Here is a 25,576-nt window from a genome sequence, read left to right as displayed (position 1 = left end):
TTCTCAGAACTTGAGAAGCTATATACACTTGTCTTTCAACTGTTTTACAGTTGCATACTACTTTTCAGTGAATTCTGGTGGTATAAAACACTGGTTTCATGTGAACTAACTCTATTGCAAGGATTTCTGCAGTGTACAACATCCTTTCTAGACTAGAGACTTACATTTTGATGTCTTTTACACTTGTTCTCTCACTATTCTGTGATATTCATTAGTATTTGCTCTGAATGACTACTGATTTCTAGCTGTTTCCTATAATGGGCCTTCTCCTCTACTTGTGGAACATCACCACATGTAGAAGCAACTTTATAAACTCTTCTCTGAACTTGCGAAGCTATATACACTTGTCTTTCAACTGTTTTACAGTTGAATACTACTTTTCAGTGAACTCTGGTGGTTTAAAACACTGGTTTCATGTGAACAACCTCTATTTCAAGGATTTCTGCAGTGTACAACATCCTCTCTAGACGAGAGACTTACATTTTGATGTCTTTTACACTTGTTCTCTCACTATTCTGTGATATTCATTATTATTTGCTCTGAATGACTACTGATTTCTAGCTGTTTCCTATAATGGGCCTTCTCCTCTACTTGTGGGACTTCACCACATGTACAAACAAGCTTATACACTCTTCTCTGAACTGGCGAAGCTACATAAACTTGTCTTTCAACTGTTTTACACTGAAATACTACTTTTCAGTGAATTCCAGTGGGTTGAAACACTTGTTTCTTGTGAAGTAACTCTATTTCAAGGTTTCTGTAGTGTATAACATCCTTTCTAGACTAGAAACTTACATTTTGATGTCTTTTACACTTGTTCTCTCATAAGTCTGTGATATTCATTAGTATTTGCTCAGAATGACTACTGATTTCTAGCTGTTTCCTATAATGGGCCTTCTCCTCTACTTGTGGTTCTTCACCACATGTAGAAACAACATTATACACTCTTCTCAGAACTTGAGAAGCTATATACACTTGTCTTTCAACTGTTTTACAGTTGCATACTACTTTTCAGTGAATTCTGGTGGTATAAAACACTGGTTTCATGTGAACTAACTCTATTTCAAGGATTTCTGCAGTGTACAACATCCTGTCTAGACTAGAGACTTACATTTTGATGTCTTTTACACTTGTTCTCTCACTATTCTGTGATATTCATTAGTATTTGCTCTGAATGACTACTGATTTCTAGCTGTTTCCTATAATGGGCCTTCTCCTCTACTTGTGGGACTTCACCACATCTACAAACAAGTTTATACACTCTTCTCTGAACTTGCGAAGCTACATAAAATTGTCTTTCAACTGTTTTACAGTTGAATACCACTTTTCAGTGTATTCTGGTGGTATAAAACACTGGTTTCATGTGAACTAACTTTATTTCAAAGATTTCTGCAGTGTAAAACATCCTGTCTAGACTAGAGACTTACATTTTGATGTCTTTTACACGTGTTCTCTCACTATTCTGTGATATTCATTAGTATTTGCTCTGAATGACTACTGATTTCTAGCTGTTTCCTATAATGGGCCTTCTCCTCTACTTGTGGAACTTCACCACATGTAGAAGCAACTTTATACATTCTTCTCTGAACTTGCGAAGCTACATAAACTTGTCTTTCAACTGTTTTACAGTTGAATACTACTTTTCAGTGAACTCTGGTGGTTTCAAACACTGGTTTCATGAGAACTAACTCTATTTCAAGGATTTCTGCAGTGTACAGCATCCTTTCTAGACTAGAAACTTACGTTTTGATGTCTTTTACACTTGTTCTCTCATAAGTCTGTGATATTCATTAGTATTTCCTCAGAATTACTACTGATTTCTAGCTGTTTCCAATAATGGGCCTTCTCCTCTACTTGTGGGACTTCACCACATGTACAAACAACTTTATACACTCTTCTCTGAACTTGAGAAGCTATATATACTTCTCTTTCAACTGTTTTACAGTTGAATACTTCTTATCAGTGAATTCTGGTGGTTTCAAACACTGGTTTCATGTGAACTAACTCTATTTCAAGGATTTCTACAGTGTACAACATCCTTTCTAGACTAGAGACTTACATTTTGATGTCTTTTACACTTGATCTCTCAGTATTCTGTGATATTCATTAGTATTTTCTCAGAATTACTACTGATTTCTAGCAGTTTCCTATAATGGGCCTTCTCCTCTACTTGTGGGACTTCACCACATGTACAAACAAGTTTATACACTCTTCTCTGAACTTGCGAAGCTACATAAACTTGTCTTTCAACTGTTTTACACTGAAATACTCCTTTTCAGTGAATTCCAGTGGGTTGAAACACTTGTTTCTTGTGAAGTAACTCTATTTCAAGGATTTCTGTAGTGTATAACATCCTTTCTAGACTAGAAACTTACATTTTGATGTCTTTTCCACTTGTTCTCTCATAAGTCTGTGATATTCATTAGTATTTCCTCAGAATTACTACTGATTTCTAGCTGTTTCCTATAATGGGCCTTCTCCTCTACTTGTGGGACTTCACCACATGTAGAAGCAACTTAATACACTCTTCTCTGAACTTGCGAAGCTACATAAACTTGTCTTTCAACTGTTTTACACTGAAATACTCCTTTTCAGTGAATTCCAGTGGGTTGAAACACTTGTTTCTTGTGAAGTAACTCTATTTCAAGGATTTCTGTAGTGTATAACATCCTTTCTAGACTAGAAACTTACATTTTGATGTCTTTTACACTTGTTCTCTCATAAGTCTGTGATATTCATTAGTATTTGCTCAGAATTACTACTGATTTCTAGCTGTTTCCTATAATGGGCCTTCTCCTCTACTTGTGGGACTTCACCACATGTAGAAACAACATTATACACTCTTCTCAGAACTTGAGAAGCTATATACACTTGTCTTTCAACTGTTTTACAGTTGCATACTACTTTTCAGTGAATTCTGGTGGTATAAAACACTGGTTTCATGTGAACTAACTCTATTGCAAGGATTTCTGCAGTGTACAACATCCTTTCTAGACTAGAGACTTACATTTTGATGTCTTTTACACTTGTTCTCTCACTATTCTGTGATATTCATTAGTATTTGCTCTGAATGACTACTGATTTCTAGCTGTTTCCTATAATGGGCCTTCTCCTCTACTTGTGGAACATCACCACATGTAGAAGCAACTTTATACACTCTTCTCTGAACTTGCGAAGCTATATACACTTGTCTTTCAACTGTTTTACAGTTGAATACTACTTTTCAGTGAACTCTGGTGGTTTAAAACACTGGTTTCATGTGAACAACCTCTATTTCAAGGATTTCTGCAGTGTACAACATCCTCTCTAGACGAGAGACTTACATTTTGATGTCTTTTACACTTGTTCTCTCACTATTCTGTGATATTCATTAGTATTTGCTCTGAATGACTACTGATTTCTAGCTGTTTCCTATAATGGGCCTTCTCCTCTACTTGTGGGACTTCACCACATCTACAAACAAGTTTATACACTCTTCTCTGAACTTGCGAAGCTACATAAAATTGTCTTTCAACTGTTTTACAGTTGAATACCACTTTTCAGTGTATTCTGGTGGTATAAAACACTGGTGTCATGTGAACTAACTTTATTTCAAAGATTTCTGCAGTGTAAAACATCCTGTCTAGACTAGAGACTTACATTTTGATGTCTTTTACACTTGTTCTCTCACTATTCTGTGATATTCATTAGTATTTGCTCTGAATGACTACTGATTTCTAGCTGTTTCCTATAATGGGCCTTCTCCTCTACTTGTGGAACTTCACCACATGTAGAAGCAACTTTATACATTCTTCTCTGAACTTGCGAAGCTACATAAACTTGTCTTTCAACTGTTTTACAGTTGAATACTACTTTTCAGTGAACTCTGGTGGTTTCAAACACTGGTTTCATGTGAACTAACTCTATTTCAAGGATTTCTGCAGTGTACAGCATCCTTTCTAGACTAGAAACTTACGTTTTGATGTCTTTTCCACTTGTTCTCTCATAAGTCTGTGATATTCATTAGTATTTCCTCAGAATTACTACTGATTTCTAGCTGTTTCCAATAATGGGCCTTCTCCTCTACTTGTGGGACTTCACCACATGTACAAACAACTTTATACACTCTTCTCTGAACTTGAGAAGCTATATATACTTCTCTTTCAACTGTTTTACAGTTGAATACTTCTTATCAGTGAATTCTGGTGGTTTCAAACACTGGTTTCATGTGAACTAACTCTATTTCAAGGATTTCTACAGTGTACAACATCCTTTCTAGACTAGAGACTTACATTTTGATGTCTTTTACACTTGATCTCTCAGTATTCTGTGATATTCATTAGTATTTTCTCAGAATTACTACTGATTTCTAGCAGTTTCCTATAATGGGCCTTCTCCTCTACTTGTGGGACTTCACCACATGTACAAACAAGTTTATACACTCTTCTCTGAACTTGCGAAGCTACATAAACTTGTCTTTCAACTGTTTTACACTGAAATACTCCTTTTCAGTGAATTCCAGTGGGTTGAAACACTTGTTTCTTGTGAAGTAACTCTATTTCAAGGATTTCTGTAGTGTATAACATCCTTTCTAGACTAGAAACTTACATTTTGATGTCTTTTCCACTTGTTCTCTCATAAGTCTGTGATATTCATTAGTATTTGCTCTGAATTACTACTGCTTTCTTGCAGTGTCCTATAATGAGCCTTCTTTTCTACTTGTGGCACTTCACCACATGTAGAAGCAACTTTATACACTCTTCTCTGAACTTGCGAAGCTACATAAACTTGTCTTTCAACTGTTTTACAGTTGAATACTACTTTTCAGTGAATTCCAGTGGGTTGAAACACTTGTTTCTTGTGAAGTAACTCTATTTCAAGGATTTCTGTAGTGTATAACATCCTTTCTAGACTAGAAACTTACATTTTGATGTCTTTTACACTTGTTCTCTCATAAGTCTGTGATATTCATTAGTATTTGCTCTGAATGACTACTGATTTCTAGCTGTTTCCTATAATGGGCCTTCTCCTCTACTTGTGGGACTTCACCACATGTAGAAGCAAGTTTATACACTCTTCTCTGAACTTGCGAAGCTACATAAACTTGTCTTTCAACTGTTTTACAGTTGAATGCTACTTTTCAGTGTATTCTGGTGGTATAAAACACTGCTTTCATGTGAACTAACTCTATTTCAAGGATTTCTGCAGTGTACAGCATCCTTTCTAGACTAGAAACTTACGTTTTGATGTCTTTTCCACTTGTTCTCTCATAAGTCTGTGATATTCATTAGTATTTCCTCAGAATTACTACTGATTTCTAGCTGTTTCCAATAATGGGCCTTCTCCTCTACTTGTGGGACTTCACCACATGTACAAACAACTTTATACACTCTTCTCTGAACTTGAGAAGCTATATATACTTCTCTTTCAACTGTTTTACAGTTGAATACTTCTTATCAGTGAATTCTGGTGGTTTCAAACACTGGTTTCATGTGAACTAACTCTATTTCAAGGATTTCTACAGTGTACAACATCCTTTCTAGACTAGAGACTTACATTTTGATGTCTTTTACACTTGATCTCTCAGTATTCTGTGATATTCATTAGTATTTTCTCAGAATTACTACTGATTTCTAGCAGTTTCCTATAATGGGCCTTCTCCTCTACTTGTGGGACTTCACCACATGTACAAACAAGTTTATACACTCTTCTCTGAACTTGCGAAGCTACATAAACTTGTCTTTCAACTGTTTTACACTGAAATACTCCTTTTCAGTGAATTGCAGTGGGTTGAAACACTTGTTTCTTGTGAAGTAACTCTATTTCAAGGATTTCTGTAGTGTATAACATCCTTTCTAGACTAGAATCTTACATTTTGATGTCTTTTCCACTTGTTCTCTCATAAGTCTGTGATATTCATTACTATTTCCTCAGAATTACTACTGATTTCTAGCTGTTTCCTATAATGGGCCTTCTCCTCTACTTGTGGGACTTCACCACATGTACAAACAAGTTTATACACTCTTCTCTGAACTTGCGAAGCTACATAAACTTGTCTTTCAACTGTTTTACAGATGAATACTACTTATCAGTGAATTCTGGTGGTTTCAAACACTGGATTCATGTGAACTAACTCTATTTCAAGGATTTCTACAGTGTACAACATCCTTTCTACACTAGAAACTTACATTTTGATGTGCTTTCCACTTGTTCTCTCATAAGTCTGTGATATTCATTAGTATTTCCTCAGAATTACTACTGATTTCTAGCTGTTTCCTATAATGGGCCTTCTCCTCTACTTGTGGGACTTCACCACATGTAGAAGCAACTTAATACACTCTTCTCTGAACTTGCGAAGCTACATAAACTTGTCTTTCAACTGTTTTACACTGAAATACTCCTTTTCAGTGAATTCCAGTGGGTTGAAACACTTGTTTCTTGTGAAGTAACTCTATTTCAAGGATTTCTGTAGTGTATAACATCCTTTCTAGACTAGAAACTTACATTTTGATGTCTTTTACACTTGTTCTCTCATAAGTCTGTGATATTCATTAGTATTTGCTCAGAATTACTACTGATTTCTAGCTGTTTCCTATAATGGGCCTTCTCCTCTACTTGTGGGACTTCACCACATGTAGAAACAACATTATACACTCTTCTCAGAACTTGAGAAGCTATATACACTTGTCTTTCAACTGTTTTACAGTTGCATACTACTTTTCAGTGAATTCTGGTGGTATAAAACACTGGTTTCATGTGAACTAACTCTATTGCAAGGATTTCTGCAGTGTACAACATCCTTTCTAGACTAGAGACTTACATTTTGATGTCTTTTACACTTGTTCTCTCACTATTCTGTGATATTCATTAGTATTTGCTCTGAATGACTACTGATTTCTAGCTGTTTCCTATAATGGGCCTTCTCCTCTACTTGTGGAACATCACCACATGTAGAAGCAACTTTATACACTCTTCTCTGAACTTGCGAAGCTATATACACTTGTCTTTCAACTGTTTTACAGTTGAATACTACTTTTCAGTGAACTCTGGTGGTTTAAAACACTGGTTTCATGTGAACAACCTCTATTTCAAGGATTTCTGCAGTGTACAACATCCTCTCTAGACGAGAGACTTACATTTTGATGTCTTTTACACTTGTTCTCTCACTATTCTGTGATATTCATTAGTATTTGCTCTGAATGACTACTGATTTCTAGCTGTTTCCTATAATGGGCCTTCTCCTCTACTTGTGGGACTTCACCACATCTACAAACAAGTTTATACACTCTTCTCTGAACTTGCGAAGCTACATAAAATTGTCTTTCAACTGTTTTACAGTTGAATACCACTTTTCAGTGTATTCTGGTGGTATAAAACACTGGTGTCATGTGAACTAACTTTATTTCAAAGATTTCTGCAGTGTAAAACATCCTGTCTAGACTAGAGACTTACATTTTGATGTCTTTTACACTTGTTCTCTCACTATTCTGTGATATTCATTAGTATTTGCTCTGAATGACTACTGATTTCTAGCTGTTTCCTATAATGGGCCTTCTCCTCTACTTGTGGAACTTCACCACATGTAGAAGCAACTTTATACATTCTTCTCTGAACTTGCGAAGCTACATAAACTTGTCTTTCAACTGTTTTACAGTTGAATACTACTTTTCAGTGAACTCTGGTGGTTTCAAACACTGGTTTCATGTGAACTAACTCTATTTCAAGGATTTCTGCAGTGTACAGCATCCTTTCTAGACTAGAAACTTACGTTTTGATGTCTTTTCCACTTGTTCTCTCATAAGTCTGTGATATTCATTAGTATTTCCTCAGAATTACTACTGATTTCTAGCTGTTTCCAATAATGGGCCTTCTCCTCTACTTGTGGGACTTCACCACATGTACAAACAACTTTATACACTCTTCTCTGAACTTGAGAAGCTATATATACTTCTCTTTCAACTGTTTTACAGTTGAATACTTCTTATCAGTGAATTCTGGTGGTTTCAAACACTGGTTTCATGTGAACTAACTCTATTTCAAGGATTTCTACAGTGTACAACATCCTTTCTAGACTAGAGACTTACATTTTGATGTCTTTTACACTTGATCTCTCAGTATTCTGTGATATTCATTAGTATTTTCTCAGAATTACTACTGATTTCTAGCAGTTTCCTATAATGGGCCTTCTCCTCTACTTGTGGGACTTCACCACATGTACAAACAAGTTTATACACTCTTCTCTGAACTTGCGAAGCTACATAAACTTGTCTTTCAACTGTTTTACACTGAAATACTCCTTTTCAGTGAATTCCAGTGGGTTGAAACACTTGTTTCTTGTGAAGTAACTCTATTTCAAGGATTTCTGTAGTGTATAACATCCTTTCTAGACTAGAAACTTACATTTTGATGTCTTTTCCACTTGTTCTCTCATAAGTCTGTGATATTCATTAGTATTTGCTCTGAATTACTACTGCTTTCTTGCAGTGTCCTATAATGAGCCTTCTTTTCTACTTGTGGCACTTCACCACATGTAGAAGCAACTTTATACACTCTTCTCTGAACTTGCGAAGCTACATAAACTTGTCTTTCAACTGTTTTACAGTTGAATACTACTTTTCAGTGAATTCCAGTGGGTTGAAACACTTGTTTCTTGTGAAGTAACTCTATTTCAAGGATTTCTGTAGTGTATAACATCCTTTCTAGACTAGAAACTTACATTTTGATGTCTTTTACACTTGTTCTCTCATAAGTCTGTGATATTCATTAGTATTTGCTCTGAATGACTACTGATTTCTAGCTGTTTCCTATAATGGGCCTTCTCCTCTACTTGTGGGACTTCACCACATGTAGAAGCAAGTTTATACACTCTTCTCTGAACTTGCGAAGCTACATAAACTTGTCTTTCAACTGTTTTACAGTTGAATGCTACTTTTCAGTGTATTCTGGTGGTATAAAACACTGCTTTCATGTGAACTAACTCTATTTCAAGGATTTCTGCAGTGTACAGCATCCTTTCTAGACTAGAAACTTACGTTTTGATGTCTTTTCCACTTGTTCTCTCATAAGTCTGTGATATTCATTAGTATTTCCTCAGAATTACTACTGATTTCTAGCTGTTTCCAATAATGGGCCTTCTCCTCTACTTGTGGGACTTCACCACATGTACAAACAACTTTATACACTCTTCTCTGAACTTGAGAAGCTATATATACTTCTCTTTCAACTGTTTTACAGTTGAATACTTCTTATCAGTGAATTCTGGTGGTTTCAAACACTGGTTTCATGTGAACTAACTCTATTTCAAGGATTTCTACAGTGTACAACATCCTTTCTAGACTAGAGACTTACATTTTGATGTCTTTTACACTTGATCTCTCAGTATTCTGTGATATTCATTAGTATTTTCTCAGAATTACTACTGATTTCTAGCAGTTTCCTATAATGGGCCTTCTCCTCTACTTGTGGGACTTCACCACATGTACAAACAAGTTTATACACTCTTCTCTGAACTTGCGAAGCTACATAAACTTGTCTTTCAACTGTTTTACACTGAAATACTCCTTTTCAGTGAATTGCAGTGGGTTGAAACACTTGTTTCTTGTGAAGTAACTCTATTTCAAGGATTTCTGTAGTGTATAACATCCTTTCTAGACTAGAATCTTACATTTTGATGTCTTTTCCACTTGTTCTCTCATAAGTCTGTGATATTCATTACTATTTCCTCAGAATTACTACTGATTTCTAGCTGTTTCCTATAATGGGCCTTCTCCTCTACTTGTGGGACTTCACCACATGTACAAACAAGTTTATACACTCTTCTCTGAACTTGCGAAGCTACATAAACTTGTCTTTCAACTGTTTTACAGATGAATACTACTTATCAGTGAATTCTGGTGGTTTCAAACACTGGATTCATGTGAACTAACTCTATTTCAAGGATTTCTACAGTGTACAACATCCTTTCTACACTAGAAACTTACATTTTGATGTGCTTTCCACTTGTTCTCTCATAAGTCTGTGATATTCATTAGTATTTGCTCTGAATTACTACTGCTTTCTTGCAGTGTCTTATAATGAGCCTTCTTTTCTACTTGTGGGACTTCACCACATGTAGAAGCAACTTTATACACTCTTCTCTGAACTTGCGAAGCTACATAAACTTGTCTTTCAACTGTTTTACACTGAAATACTACTTTTCAGTGAATTCCAGTGGGTTGAAACACTTGTTTCTTGTGAAGTAACTCTATTTCAAGGTTTCTGTAGTGTATAACATCCTTTCTAGACTAGAAACTTACATTTTGATGTCTTTTACACTTGTTCTCTCATAAGTCTGTGATATTCATTAGTATTTGCTCAGAATGACTACTGATTTCTAGCTGTTTCCTATAATGGGCCTTCTCCTCTACTTCTGGGACTTCTCCACATGTAGAAACAACATTATACACTCTTCTCAGAACTTGAGAAGCTATATACACTTGTCTTTCAACTGTTTTACAGTTGCATACTACTTTTCAGTGAATTCTGGTGGTATAAAACACTGGTTTCATGTGAACTAACTCTATTTCAAGGATTTCTGCAGTGTACAACATCCTGTCTAGACTAGAGACTTACATTTTGATGTCTTTTACACTTGTTCTCTCACTATTCTGTGATATTCATTAGTATTTGCTCTGAATGACTACTGATTTCTAGCTGTTTCCTATAATGGGCCTTCTCCTCTACTTGTGGGACTTCACCACATCTACAAACAAGTTTATACACTCTTCTCTGAACTTGCGAAGCTACATAAAATTGTCTTTCAACTGTTTTACAGTTGAATACCACTTTTCAGTGTATTCTGGTGGTATAAAACACTGGTGTCATGTGAACTAACTTTATTTCAAAGATTTCTGCAGTGTAAAACATCCTGTCTAGACTAGAGACTTACATTTTGATGTCTTTTACACTTGTTCTCTCACTATTCTGTGATATTCATTAGTATTTGCTCTGAATGACTACTGATTTCTAGCTGTTTCCTATAATGGGCCTTCTCCTCTACTTGTGGGACTTCACCACATGTAGAAGCAACTTTATACATTCTTCTCTGAACTTGCGAAGCTACATAAACTTGTCTTTCAACTGTTTTCCAGTTGAATACTACTTTTCAGTGAACTCTGGTGGTCTCAAACACTGCTTTCATGTGAACTAACTCTATTTCAAGGATTTCTGCAGTGTACAGCATCCTTTCTAGACTAGAAACTTACGTTTTGATGTCTTTTCCACTTGTTCTCTCATAAGTCTGTGATATTCATTAGTATTTCCTCAGAATTACTACTGATTTCTAGCTGTTTCCAATAATGGGCCTTCTCCTCTACTTGTGGGACTTCACCACATGTACAAACAACTTTATACACTCTTCTCTGAACTTGAGAAGCTATATATACTTCTCTTTCAACTGTTTTACAGTTGAATACCACTTTTCAGTGTATTCTGGTGGTATAAAACACTGGTTTCATGTGAACTAACTCTATTTCAAGGATTTCTACAGTGTACAACATCCTTTCTAGACTAGAGACTTACATTTTGATGTCTTTTACACTTGATCTCTCAGTATTCTGTGATATTCATTAGTATTTTCTCAGAATTACTACTGATTTCTAGCAGTTTCCTATAATGGGCCTTCTCCTCTACTTGTGGGACTTCACCACATGTACAAACAAGTTTATACACTCTTCTCTGAACTTGCGAAGCTACATAAACTTGTCTTTCAACTGTTTTACACTGAAATACTCCTTTTCAGTGAATTCCAGTGGGTTGAAACACTTGTTTCTTGTGAAGTAACTCTATTTCAAGGATTTCTGTAGTGTATAACATCCTTTCTAGACTAGAAACTTACATTTTGATGTCTTTTCCACTTGTTCTCTCATAAGTCTGTGATATTCATTAGTATTTGCTCTGAATTACTACTGCTTTCTTGCAGTGTCCTATAATGAGCCTTCTTTTCTACTTGTGGGACTTCACCACATGTAGAAGCAACTTTATACACTCTTCTCTGAACTTGCGAAGCTATATAAACTTGTCTTTCAACTGTTTTACAGTTGAATACTACTTTTCAGTGAATTCCAGTGGGTTGAAACACTTGTTTCTTGTGAAGTAACTCTATTTCAAGGATTTCTGTAGTGTATAACATCCTTTCTAGACTAGAAACTTACATTTTGATGTCTTTTACACTTGTTCTCTCATAAGTCTGTGATATTCATTAGTATTTGCTCTGAATGACTACTGATTTCTAGCTGTTTCCTATAATGGGCCTTCTCCTCTACTTGTGGGACTTCACCACATGTAGAAGCAAGTTTATACACTCTTCTCTGAACTTGCGAAGCTACATAAACTTGTCTTTCAACTGTTTTACAGTTGAATGCTACTTTTCAGTGTATTTTGGTGGTATAAAACACTGGTTTCATGTGAACTAACACTATTTCAAGGATTTCTGCAGTATACAACATCCTGTCTAGACTAGAGACTTACATTTTGATGTCTTTTACACTTGTTCTCTCACTATTCTGTGATATTCATTAGTATTTGCTCTGAATGACTACTGATTTCTAGCTGTTTCCTATAATGGGCCTTCTCCTCTACTTGTGGGACTTCACCACATGTAGAAGCAACTTTATACATTCTTCTCTGAACTTGCGAAGCTACATAAACTTGTCTTTCAACTGTTTTACAGTTGAATACTACTTTTCAGTGAACTCTGGTGGTCTCAAACACTGCTTTCATGTGAACTAACTCTATTTCAAGGATTTCTGCAGTGTACAGCATCCTTTCTAGACTAGAAACTTACGTTTTGATGTCTTTTCCACTTGTTCTCTCATAAGTCTGTGATATTCATTAGTATTTCCTCAGAATTACTACTGATTTCTAGCTGTTTCCTATAATGGGCCTTCTCCTCTACTTGTGGGATTTCACCGCATGTACAAACAACTTTATACACTCTTCTCTGAACTTGAGTAGCTATATATACTTCTCTTTCAACTGTTTTACAGTTGAATACTTCTTATCAGTGAATTCTGGTGGTTTCAAACACTGGTTTCATGTGAACTAACTCTATTTCAAGGATTTCTACAGTGTACAACATCCTTTCTTGAGTAGAGATTTACATTTTGATGTCTTTTACACTTGATCTCTCACTATTCTGTGATATTCATTAGTATTTGCTCAGAATTACTACTGATTTCTAGCTGTTTCCTATAATGGGCCTTCTCCTCTACTTGTGGGACTTCACCACATGTACAAACAAGTTTATACACTCTTCTCTGAACTTGCGAAGCTACATAAACTTGTCTTTCAACTGTTTTACAGATGAATACTACTTATCAGTGAATTCTGGTGGTTTCAAACACTGGATTCATGTGAACTAACTCTATTTCAAGGATTTCTACAGTGTACAACATCCTTTCTACACTAGAAACTTACATTTTGATGTGCTTTCCACTTGTTCTCTCATAAGTCTGTGATATTCATTAGTATTTGCTCTGAATTACTACTGCTTTCTTGCAGTGTCTTATAATGAGCCTTCTTAGATACTTGTGGGACTTCACCACATGTAGAAGCAACTTTATACACTCTTCTCTGAACTTGCGAAGCTACATAAACTTGTCTTTCAACTGTTTTACACTGAAATACTCCTTTTCAGTGAATTCCAGTGGGTTGAAACACTTGTTTCTTGTGAAGTAACTCTATTTCAAGGATTTCTGTAGTGTATAACATCCTTTCTAGACTAGAAACTTACATTTTGATGTCTTTTCCACTTGTTCTCTCATAAGTCTGTGATATTCATTAGTATTTCCTCAGAATTACTACTGATTTCTAGCTGTTTCCTATAATGGGCCTTCTCCTCTACTTGTGGGACTTCACCACATGTACAAACAACTTTATACACTCTTCTCTGAACTTGCGAAGCTATATATACTTGTCTTTCAACTGTTTTACAGTTGAATACTTCTTATCAGTGAATTCTGGTGGTTTCAAACACTGGTTTCATGTGAACTAACTCTATTTCAAGGATTTCTACAGTGTACAACATCTTTTCTAGACTAGAGACTTACATTTTGATGTCTTTTACACTTGTTCTGTCACTATTCTGTGATATTCATTAGTATTTGCTCTGAATGACTACTGATTTCTAGCTGTTTCCTATAATGGGCCTTCTCCTCTACTTGTGGAACATCACCCCATGTAGAAGCAACTTTATACACTCTTCTCTGAACTTGCGAAGCTATATACACTTGTTTTTCAACTGTTTTACAGTTGAATACTACTTTTCAGTGAACTCTGGTGGTTTCAAACACTGGTTTCAGGTGAACTAACTCTATTTCAAGGATTTCTGTAGTGTAAAACATCCTGTCTAGACTAGAGACTTACATTTTGATGTCTTTTACACTTGTTCTCTCACTATTCTGTGATATTCATTAGTATTTGCTCTGAATGCCTACTGATTTCTAGCTGTTTCCTATAATGGGCCTTCTCCTCTACTTGTGGAACTTCACCACATGTAGAAGCAAGTTTATACACTCTTCTCTGAACTTGCGAAGCTACATAAACTTGTCTTTCAACTGTTTTACAGTTGAATACTACTTTTCAGTGTATTCTGGTGGTATAAAACACTGGTTTCATGTGAACTAACACTATTTCAAGGATTTCTGCAGTGTACAACATCCTGTCTAGACTAGAGACTTACATTTTGATGTCTTTTACACTTGTTCTCTCACTATTCTGTGATATTCATTAGTATTTGCTCTGAATGACTACTGATTTCTAGCTGTTTCCTATAATGGGCCTTCTCCTCTACTTGTGGGACTTCACCACATGTACAAACAAGTTTATACACTCTTCTCTGAACTTGCGAAGCTACATAAACTTGTCTTTCAACTGTTTTACAGTTGAATACTACTTTTCAGTGTATTCTGGTGGTCTCAAACACTGCTTTCATGTGAACTAACTCTATTTCAAAGATTTCTGCAGTGTAAAACATCCTGTCTAGACTAGAGACTTACATTTTGATGTCTTTTACACTTGTTCTCTCACTATTCTGTGATATTCATTAGTATTTGCTCTGAATGACTACTGATTTCTAGATGTTTCCTATAATGGGCCTTCTCCTCTACTTGTGGGACTTCACCACATGTAGAAGCAACTTTATACATTCTTCTCTGAACTTGCGAAGCTACATAAACTTGTCTTTCAACTGTTTGACAGTTGAATACTACTTTTCAGTGAACTCTGGTGGTCTCAAACACTGCTTTCATGTGAACTAACTCTATTTCAAGGATTTCTGCAGTGTACAGCATCCTTTCTAGACTAGAAACTTACGTTTTGATGTCTTTTCCACTTGTTCTCTCATAAGTCTGTGATATTCATTAGTATTTCCTCAGAATTACTACTGATTTCTAGCTGTTTCCAATAATGGGCCTTCTCCTCTACTTGTGGGACTTCACCACATGTACAAACAACTTTATACACTCTTCTCTGAACTTGAGAAGCTATATATACTTCTCTTTCAACTGTTTTACAGTTGAATACTTCTTATCAGTGAATTCTGGTGGTTTCAAACACTGGTTTCATGTGAACTAACTCTATTTCAAGGATTTCTACAGTGTACAACATCCTTTCTAGACTAGAGACTTACATTTTGATGTCTTTTACACTTGATCTCTCAGTATTCTGTGATATTCATTAGTATTTTCTCAGAATTACTACTGATTTCTAGCAGTTTCCTATAATGGGCCTTCTCCTCTACTTGTGGGACTTCACCACATGTACAAACAAGTTTATACACTCTTCTCTGAACTTGCGAAGCTACATAAACTTGTCTTTCAACTGTTTTACACTGAAATACTCCTTTTCAGTGAATTGCAGTGGGTTGAAACACTTGTTTCTTGTGAAGTAACTCTATTTCAAGGATTTCTGTAGTGTATAACATCCTTTCTAGACTAGAATCTTACATTTTGATGTCTTTTCCACTTGTTCTCTCATAAGTCTGTGATATTCATTACTATTTCCTCAGAATTACTACTGATTTCTAGCTGTTTCCTATAATGGGCCTTCTCCTCTACTTGTGGGACTTCACCACATGTACAAACAAGTTTATACACTCTTCTCTGAACTTGCGAAGCTACATAAACTTGTCTTTCAACTGTTTTACAGATGAATACTACTTATCAGTGAATTCTGGTGGTTTCAAACACTGGATTCATGTGAACTAACTCTATTTCAAGGATTTCTACAGTGTACAACATCCTTTCTACACTAGAAACTTACATTTTGATGTGCTTTCCACTTGTTCTCTCATAAGTCTGTGATATTCATTAGTATTTGCTCTGAATTACTACTGCTTTCTTGCAGTGTCTTATAATGAGCCTTCTTTTCTACTTGTGGGACTTCACCACATGTAGAAGCAACTTTATACACTCTTCTCTGAACTTGCGAAGCTACATAAACTTGTCTTTCAACTGTTTTACACTGAAATACTACTTTTCAGTGAATTCCAGTGGGTTGAAACACTTGTTTCTTGTGAAGTAACTCTATTTCAAGGTTTCTGTAGTGTATAACATCCTTTCTAGACTAGAAACTTACATTTTGATGTCTTTTACACTTGTTCTCTCATAAGTCTGTGATATTCATTAGTATTTGCTCAGAATGACTACTGATTTCTAGCTGTTTCCTATAATGGGCCTTCTCCTCTACTTCTGGGACTTCTCCACATGTAGAAACAACATTATACACTCTTCTCAGAACTTGAGAAGCTATATACACTTGTCTTTCAACTGTTTTACAGTTGCATACTACTTTTCAGTGAATTCTGGTGGTATAAAACACTGGTTTCATGTGAACTAACTCTATTTCAAGGATTTCTGCAGTGTACAACATCCTGTCTAGACTAGAGACTTACATTTTGATGTCTTTTACACTTGTTCTCTCACTATTCTGTGATATTCATTAGTATTTGCTCTGAATGACTACTGATTTCTAGCTGTTTCCTATAATGGGCCTTCTCCTCTACTTGTGGGACTTCACCACATCTACAAACAAGTTTATACACTCTTCTCTGAACTTGCGAAGCTACATAAAATTGTCTTTCAACTGTTTTACAGTTGAATACCACTTTTCAGTGTATTCTGGTGGTATAAAACACTGGTGTCATGTGAACTAACTTTATTTCAAAGATTTCTGCAGTGTAAAACATCCTGTCTAGACTAGAGACTTACATTTTGATGTCTTTTACACTTGTTCTCTCACTATTCTGTGATATTCATTAGTATTTGCTCTGAATGACTACTGATTTCTAGCTGTTTCCTATAATGGGCCTTCTCCTCTACTTGTGGGACTTCACCACATGTAGAAGCAACTTTATACATTCTTCTCTGAACTTGCGAAGCTACATAAACTTGTCTTTCAACTGTTTTCCAGTTGAATACTACTTTTCAGTGAACTCTGGTGGTCTCAAACACTGCTTTCATGTGAACTAACTCTATTTCAAGGATTTCTGCAGTGTACAGCATCCTTTCTAGACTAGAAACTTACGTTTTGATGTCTTTTCCACTTGTTCTCTCATAAGTCTGTGATATTCATTAGTATTTCCTCAGAATTACTACTGATTTCTAGCTGTTTCCAATAATGGGCCTTCTCCTCTACTTGTGGGACTTCACCACATGTACAAACAACTTTATACACTCTTCTCTGAACTTGAGAAGCTATATATACTTCTCTTTCAACTGTTTTACAGTTGAATACCACTTTTCAGTGTATTCTGGTGGTATAAAACACTGGTTTCATGTGAACTAACTCTATTTCAAGGATTTCTACAGTGTACAACATCCTTTCTAGACTAGAGACTTACATTTTGATGTCTTTTACACTTGATCTCTCAGTATTCTGTGATATTCATTAGTATTTTCTCAGAATTACTACTGATTTCTAGCAGTTTCCTATAATGGGCCTTCTCCTCTACTTGTGGGACTTCACCACATGTACAAACAAGTTTATACACTCTTCTCTGAACTTGCGAAGCTACATAAACTTGTCTTTCAACTGTTTTACACTGAAATACTCCTTTTCAGTGAATTCCAGTGGGTTGAAACACTTGTTTCTTGTGAAGTAACTCTATTTCAAGGATTTCTGTAGTGTATAACATCCTTTCTAGACTAGAAACTTACATTTTGATGTCTTTTCCACTTGTTCTCTCATAAGTCTGTGATATTCATTAGTATTTGCTCTGAATTACTACTGCTTTCTTGCAGTGTCCTATAATGAGCCTTCTTTTCTACTTGTGGGACTTCACCACATGTAGAAGCAACTTTATACACTCTTCTCTGAACTTGCGAAGCTACATAAACTTGTCTTTCAACTGTTTTACAGTTGAATACTACTTTTCAGTGAATTCCAGTGGGTTGAAACACTTGTTTCTTGTGAAGTAACTCTATTTCAAGGATTTCTGTAGTGTATAACATCCTTTCTAGACTAGAAACTTACATTTTGATGTCTTTTACACTTGTTCTCTCATAAGTCTGTGATATTCATTAGTATTTGCTCTGAATGACTACTGATTTCTAGCTGTTTCCTATAATGGGCCTTCTCCTCTACTTGTGGGACTTCACCACATGTAGAAGCAAGTTTATACACTCTTCTCTGAACTTGCGAAGCTACATAAACTTGTCTTTCAACTGTTTTACAGTTGAATGCTACTTTTCAGTGTATTTTGGTGGTATAAAACACTGGTTTCATGTGAACTAACACTATTTCAAGGATTTCTGCAGTATACAACATCCTGTCTAGACTAGAGACTTACATTTTGATGTCTTTTACACTTGTTCTCTCACTATTCTGTGATATTCATTAGTATTTGCTCTGAATGACTACTGATTTCTAGCTGTTTCCTATAATGGGCCTTCTCCTCTACTTGTGGGACTTCACCACATGTAGAAGCAACTTTATACATTCTTCTCTGAACTTGCGAAGCTACATAAACTTGTCTTTCAACTGTTTTACAGTTGAATACTACTTTTCAGTGAACTCTGGTGGTCTCAAACACTGCTTTCATGTGAACTAACTCTATTTCAAGGATTTCTGCAGTGTACAGCATCCTTTCTAGACTAGAAACTTACGTTTTGATGTCTTTTCCACTTGTTCTCTCATAAGTCTGTGATATTCATTAGTATTTCCTCAGAATTACTACTGATTTCTAGCTGTTTCCTATAATGGGCCTTCTCCTCTACTTGTGGGATTTCACCGCATGTACAAACAACTTTATACACTCTTCTCTGAACTTGAGTAGCTATATATACTTCTCTTTCAACTGTTTTACAGTTGAATACTTCTTATCAGTGAATTCTGGTGGTTTCAAACACTGGTTTCATGTGAACTAACTCTATTTCAAGGATTTCTACAGTGTACAACATCCTTTCTTGAGTAGAGATTTACATTTTGATGTCTTTTACACTTGATCTCTCACTATTCTGTGATATTCATTAGTATTTGCTCAGAATTACTACTGATTTCTAGCTGTTTCCTATAATGGGCCTTCTCCTCTACTTGTGGGACTTCACCACATGTACAAACAAGTTTATACACTCTTCTCTGAACTTGCGAAGCTACATAAACTTGTCTTTCAACTGTTTTACAGATGAATACTACTTATCAGTGAATTCTGGTGGTTTCAAACACTGGATTCATGTGAACTAACTCTATTTCAAGGATTTCTACAGTGTACAACATCCTTTCTACACTAGAAACTTACATTTTGATGTGCTTTCCACTTGTTCTCTCATAAGTCTGTGATATTCATTAGTATTTGCTCTGAATTACTACTGCTTTCTTGCAGTGTCTTATAATGAGCCTTCTTATCTACTTGTGGGACTTCACCACATGTAGAAGCAACTTTATACACTCTTCTCTGAACTTGCGAAGCTACATAAACTTGTCTTTCAACTGTTTTACACTGAAATACTCCTTTTCAGTGAATTCCAGTGGGTTGAAACACTTGTTTCTTGTGAAGTAACTCTATTTCAAGGATTTCTGTAGTGTATAACATCCTTTCTAGACTAGAAACTTACATTTTGATGTCTTTTCCACTTGTTCTCTCATAAGTCTGTGATATTCATTAGTATTTCCTCAGAATTACTACTGATTTCTAGCTGTTTCCTATAATGGGCCTTCTCCTCTACTTGTGGGACTTCACCACATGTACAAACAACTTTATACACTCTTCTCTGAACTTGCGAAGCTATATATACTTGTCTTTCAACTGTTTTACAGTTGAATACTTCTTATCAGTGAATTCTGGTGGTTTCAAACACTGGTTTCATGTGAACTAACTCTATTTCAAGGATTTCTACAGTGTACAACATCTTTTCTAGACTAGAGACTTACATTTTGATGTCTTTTACACTTGTTCTGTCACTATTCTGTGATATTCATTAGTATTTGCTCTGAATGACTACTGATTTCTAGCTGTTTCCTATAATGGGCCTTCTCCTCTACTTGTGGAACATCACCCCATGTAGAAGCAACTTTATACACTCTTCTCTGAACTTGCGAAGCTATATACACTTGTTTTTCAACTGTTTTACAGTTGAATACTACTTTTCAGTGAACTCTGGTGGTTTCAAACACTGGTTTCATGTGAACTAACTCTATTTCAAGGATTTCTGTAGTGTAAAACATCCTGTCTAGACTAGAGACTTACATTTTGATGTCTTTTACACTTGTTCTCTCACTATTCTGTGATATTCATTAGTATTTGCTCTGAATGCCTACTGATTTCTAGCTGTTTCCTATAATGGGCCTTCTCCTCTACTTGTGGAACTTCACCACATGTAGAAGCAAGTTTATACACTCTTCTCTGAACTTGCGAAGCTACATAAACTTGTCTTTCAACTGTTTTACAGTTGAATACTACTTTTCAGTGTATTCTGGTGGTATAAAACACTGGTTTCATGTGAACTAACACTATTTCAAGGATTTCTGCAGTGTACAACATCCTGTCTAGACTAGAGACTTACATTTTGATGTCTTTTACACTTGTTCTCTCACTATTCTGTGATATTCATTAGTATTTGCTCTGAATGACTACTGATTTCTAGCTGTTTCCTATAATGGGCCTTCTCCTCTACTTGTGGGACTTCACCACATGTACAAACAAGTTTATACACTCTTCTCTGAACTTGCGAAGCTACATAAACTTGTCTTTCAACTGTTTTACAGTTGAATACTACTTTTCAGTGTATTCTGGTGGTCTCAAACACTGCTTTCATGTGAACTAACTCTATTTCAAAGATTTCTGCAGTGTAAAACATCCTGTCTAGACTAGAGACTTACATTTTGATGTCTTTTACACTTGTTCTCTCACTATTCTGTGATATTCATTAGTATTTGCTCTGAATGACTACTGATTTCTAGATGTTTCCTATAATGGGCCTTCTCCTCTACTTGTGGGACTTCACCACATGTAGAAGCAACTTTATACATTCTTCTCTGAACTTGCGAAGCTACATAAACTTGTCTTTCAACTGTTTGACAGTTGAATACTACTTTTCAGTGAACTCTGGTGGTCTCAAACACTGCTTTCATGTGAACTAACTCTATTTCAAGGATTTCTGCAGTGTACAGCATCCTTTCTAGACTAGAAACTTACGTTTTGATGTCTTTTCCACTTGTTCTCTCATAAGTCTGTGATATTCATTAGTATTTCCTCAGAATTACTACTGATTTCTAGCTGTTTCCTATAATGGGCCTTCTCCTCTACTTGTGGGATTTCACCACATGTACAAACAACTTTATACACTCTTCTCTGAACTTGAGTAGCTATATATACTTCTCTTTCAACTGTTTTACAGTTGAATACTTCTTATCAGTGAATTCTGGTGGTTTCAAACACTGGTTTCATGTGAACTAACTCTATTTCAAGGATTTCTACAGTGTACAACATCCTTTCTTGAGTAGAGATTTACATTTTGATGTCTTTTACACTTGATCTCTCACTATTCTGTGATATTCATTAGTATATGCTCAGAATTACTACTGATTTCTAGCTGTTTCCTATAATGGGCCTTCTCCTCTACTTGTGGGACTTCACCACATGTACAAACAAGTTTATACACTCTTCTCTGAACATGCGAAGCTACATAAACTTGTCTTTCAACTGTTTTACAGATGAATACTACTTATCAGTGAATTCTGGTGGTTTCAAACAATGGATTCATGTGAACTAACTCTATTTCAAGGATTTCTACAGTGTACAACATCCTTTCTACACTAGAAACTTACATTTTGATGTGCTTTCCACTTGTTCTCTCATAAGTCTGTGATATTCATTAGTATTTGCTCTGAATTACTACTGCTTTCTTGCAGTGTCCTATAATGAGCCTTCTTATCTACTTGTGGGACTTCACCACATGTAGAAGCAACTTTATACACTCTTCTCTGAACTTGCGAAGCTACATAAACTTGTCTTTCAACTGTTTTACACAGAAATACGTCTTTTCAGTGAACTCTGGTGGTTTCAAACACTGGTTTCATGTGAACTAACTCTATTTCAAAGATTTCTGCAGTGTAAAACATCCTGTCTAGACTAGAGACTTACATTTTGATGTCTTTTACACTTGTTCTCTCACTATTCTGTGATATTCATTAGTATTTGCTCTGAATGACTACTGATTTCTAGCTGTTTCCTATAATGGGCCTTCTCCTCTACTTGTGGGACTTCACCACATGTACAAACAAGTTTATACACTCTTCTCTGAACTTGCGAAGCTACATAAACTTGTCTTTCAGCTGTTTTACAGTTGAATACTACTTTTCAGTGAACTCTGGTGGTTTCAAACACTGGTTTCATGTGAACTAACTCTATTTCAAGGATTTCTGCAGTGTACAACATCCTTTTCAGACTAGAGACTTACAGTTTGATGTCTTTTCCACTTGTTCTCTCATAAGTCTGTGATATTCATTAGTATTTGCTCTGAATTACTACTGCTTTCTTGCAGTGTCCTATAATGAGCCTTCTTTTCTACTTGTGGGACTTCACCACATGTAGAAGCAACTTTATACACTCTTCTCTGAACTTGCTAAGCTACATAAACTTGTCTTTCAACTGTTTTACAGTTGAATACTACTTTTCAGTGAATTCCAGTGGGTTGAAACACTTGTTTCTTGTGAAGTAACTCTATTTCAAGGATTTCTGTAGTGCATAACATCCTTTCTAGACTAGAAACTTACATTTTGATGTCTTTTACACTTGTTCTCTCATAAGTCTGTGATATTCATTAGTATTTGCTCTGAATGACTACTGATTTCTAGCTGTTTCCTATAATGGGCCTTCTCCTCTACTTGTGGGACTTCACCACATGTAGAAGCAAGTTTATACACTCTTCTCTGAACTTGCGAAGCTACATAAACTTGTCTTTCAACTGTTTTACAGTTGAATGCTACTTTTCAGTGTATTTTGGTGGTATAAAACACTGGTTTCATGTGAACTAACACTATTTCAAGGATTTCTGCAGTGTACAACATCCTGTCTAGACTAGAGACTTACATTTTGATGTCTTTTACACTTGTTCTCTCACTATTCTGTGATATTCATTAGTATTTGCTCTGAATGACTACTGATTTCTAGCTGTTTCCTATAATGGGCCTTCTCCTCTACTTATGGGACTTCACCACATGTAGAAGCAACTTTATACATTCTTCTCTGAACTTGCGAAGCTACATAAACTTGTCTTTCAACTGTTTTACAGTTGAATACTACTTTTCAGTGAACTCTGGTGGTCTCAAACACTGCTTTCATGTGAACTAACTCTATTTCAAGGATTTCTGCAGTGTACAGCATCCTTTCTAGACTAGAAACTTACGTTTTGATGTCTTTTCCACTTGTTCTCTCATAAGTCTGTGATATTCATTAGTATTTCCTCAGAATTACTACTGATTTCTAGCTGTTTCCTATAATGGGCCTTCTCCTCTACTTGTGGGATTTCACCGCATGTACAAACAACTTTATACACTCTTCTCTGAACTTGAGTAGCTATATATACTTCTCTTTCAACTGTTTTACAGTTGAATACTTCTTATCAGTGAATTCTGGTGGTTTCAAACACTGGTTTCATGTGAACTAACTCTATTTCAAGGATTTCTACAGTGTACAACATCCTTTCTTGAGTAGAGATTTACATTTTGATGTCTTTTACACTTGATCTCTCACTATTCTGTGATATTCATTAGTATTTGCTCAGAATTACTACTGATTTCTAGCTGTTTCCTATAATGGGCCTTCTCCTCTACTTGTGGGACTTCACCACATGTACAAACAAGTTTATACACTCTTCTCTGAACTTGCGAAGCTACATAAACTTGTCTTTCAACTGTTTTACAGATGAATACTACTTATCAGTGAATTCTGGTGGTTTCAAACACTGGATTCATGTGAACTAACTCTATTTCAAGGATTTCTACAGTGTACAACATCCTTTCTACACTAGAAACTTACATTTTGATGTGCTTTCCACTTGTTCTCTCATAAGTCTGTGATATTCATTAGTATTTGCTCTGAATTACTACTGCTTTCTTGCAGTGTCTTATAATGAGCCTTCTTATCTACTTGTGGGACTTCACCACATGTAGAAGCAACTTTATACACTCTTCTCTGAACTTGCGAAGCTACATAAACTTGTCTTTCAACTGTTTTACACTGAAATACTCCTTTTCAGTGAATTCCAGTGGGTTGAAACACTTGTTTCTTGTGAAGTAACTCTATTTCAAGGATTTCTGTAGTGTATAACATCCTTTCTAGACTAGAAACTTACATTTTGATGTCTTTTCCACTTGTTCTCTCATAAGTCTGTGATATTCATTAGTATTTCCTCAGAATTACTACTGATTTCTAGCTGTTTCCTATAATGGGCCTTCTCCTCTACTTGTGGGACTTCACCACATGTACAAACAACTTTATACACTCTTCTCTGAACTTGCGAAGCTATATATACTTGTCTTTCAACTGTTTTACAGTTGAATACTTCTTATCAGTGAATTCTGGTGGTTTCAAACACTGGTTTCATGTGAACTAACTCTATTTCAAGGATTTCTACAGTGTACAACATCTTTTCTAGACTAGAGACTTACATTTTGATGTCTTTTACACTTGTTCTGTCACTATTCTGTGATATTCATTAGTATTTGCTCTGAATGACTACTGATTTCTAGCTGTTTCCTATAATGGGCCTTCTCCTCTACTTGTGGAACATCACCCCATGTAGAAGCAACTTTATACACTCTTCTCTGAACTTGCGAAGCTATATACACTTGTTTTTCAACTGTTTTACAGTTGAATACTACTTTTCAGTGAACTCTGGTGGTTTCAAACACTGGTTTCATGTGAACTAACTCTATTTCAAGGATTTCTGTAGTGTAAAACATCCTGTCTAGACTAGAGACTTACATTTTGATGTCTTTTACACTTGTTCTCTCACTATTCTGTGATATTCATTAGTATTTGCTCTGAATGCCTACTGATTTCTAGCTGTTTCCTATAATGGGCCTTCTCCTCTACTTGTGGGACTTCACCACATGTAGA

The sequence above is a fragment of the Cnephaeus nilssonii genome (assembly GCF_951640355.1).
Source record: "Cnephaeus nilssonii genome assembly, chromosome: 15".
Taxonomy (NCBI): Eukaryota; Metazoa; Chordata; class Mammalia; order Chiroptera; family Vespertilionidae; genus Cnephaeus; species Cnephaeus nilssonii.
Note: the sequence above shows the minus strand (reverse complement) of the source record.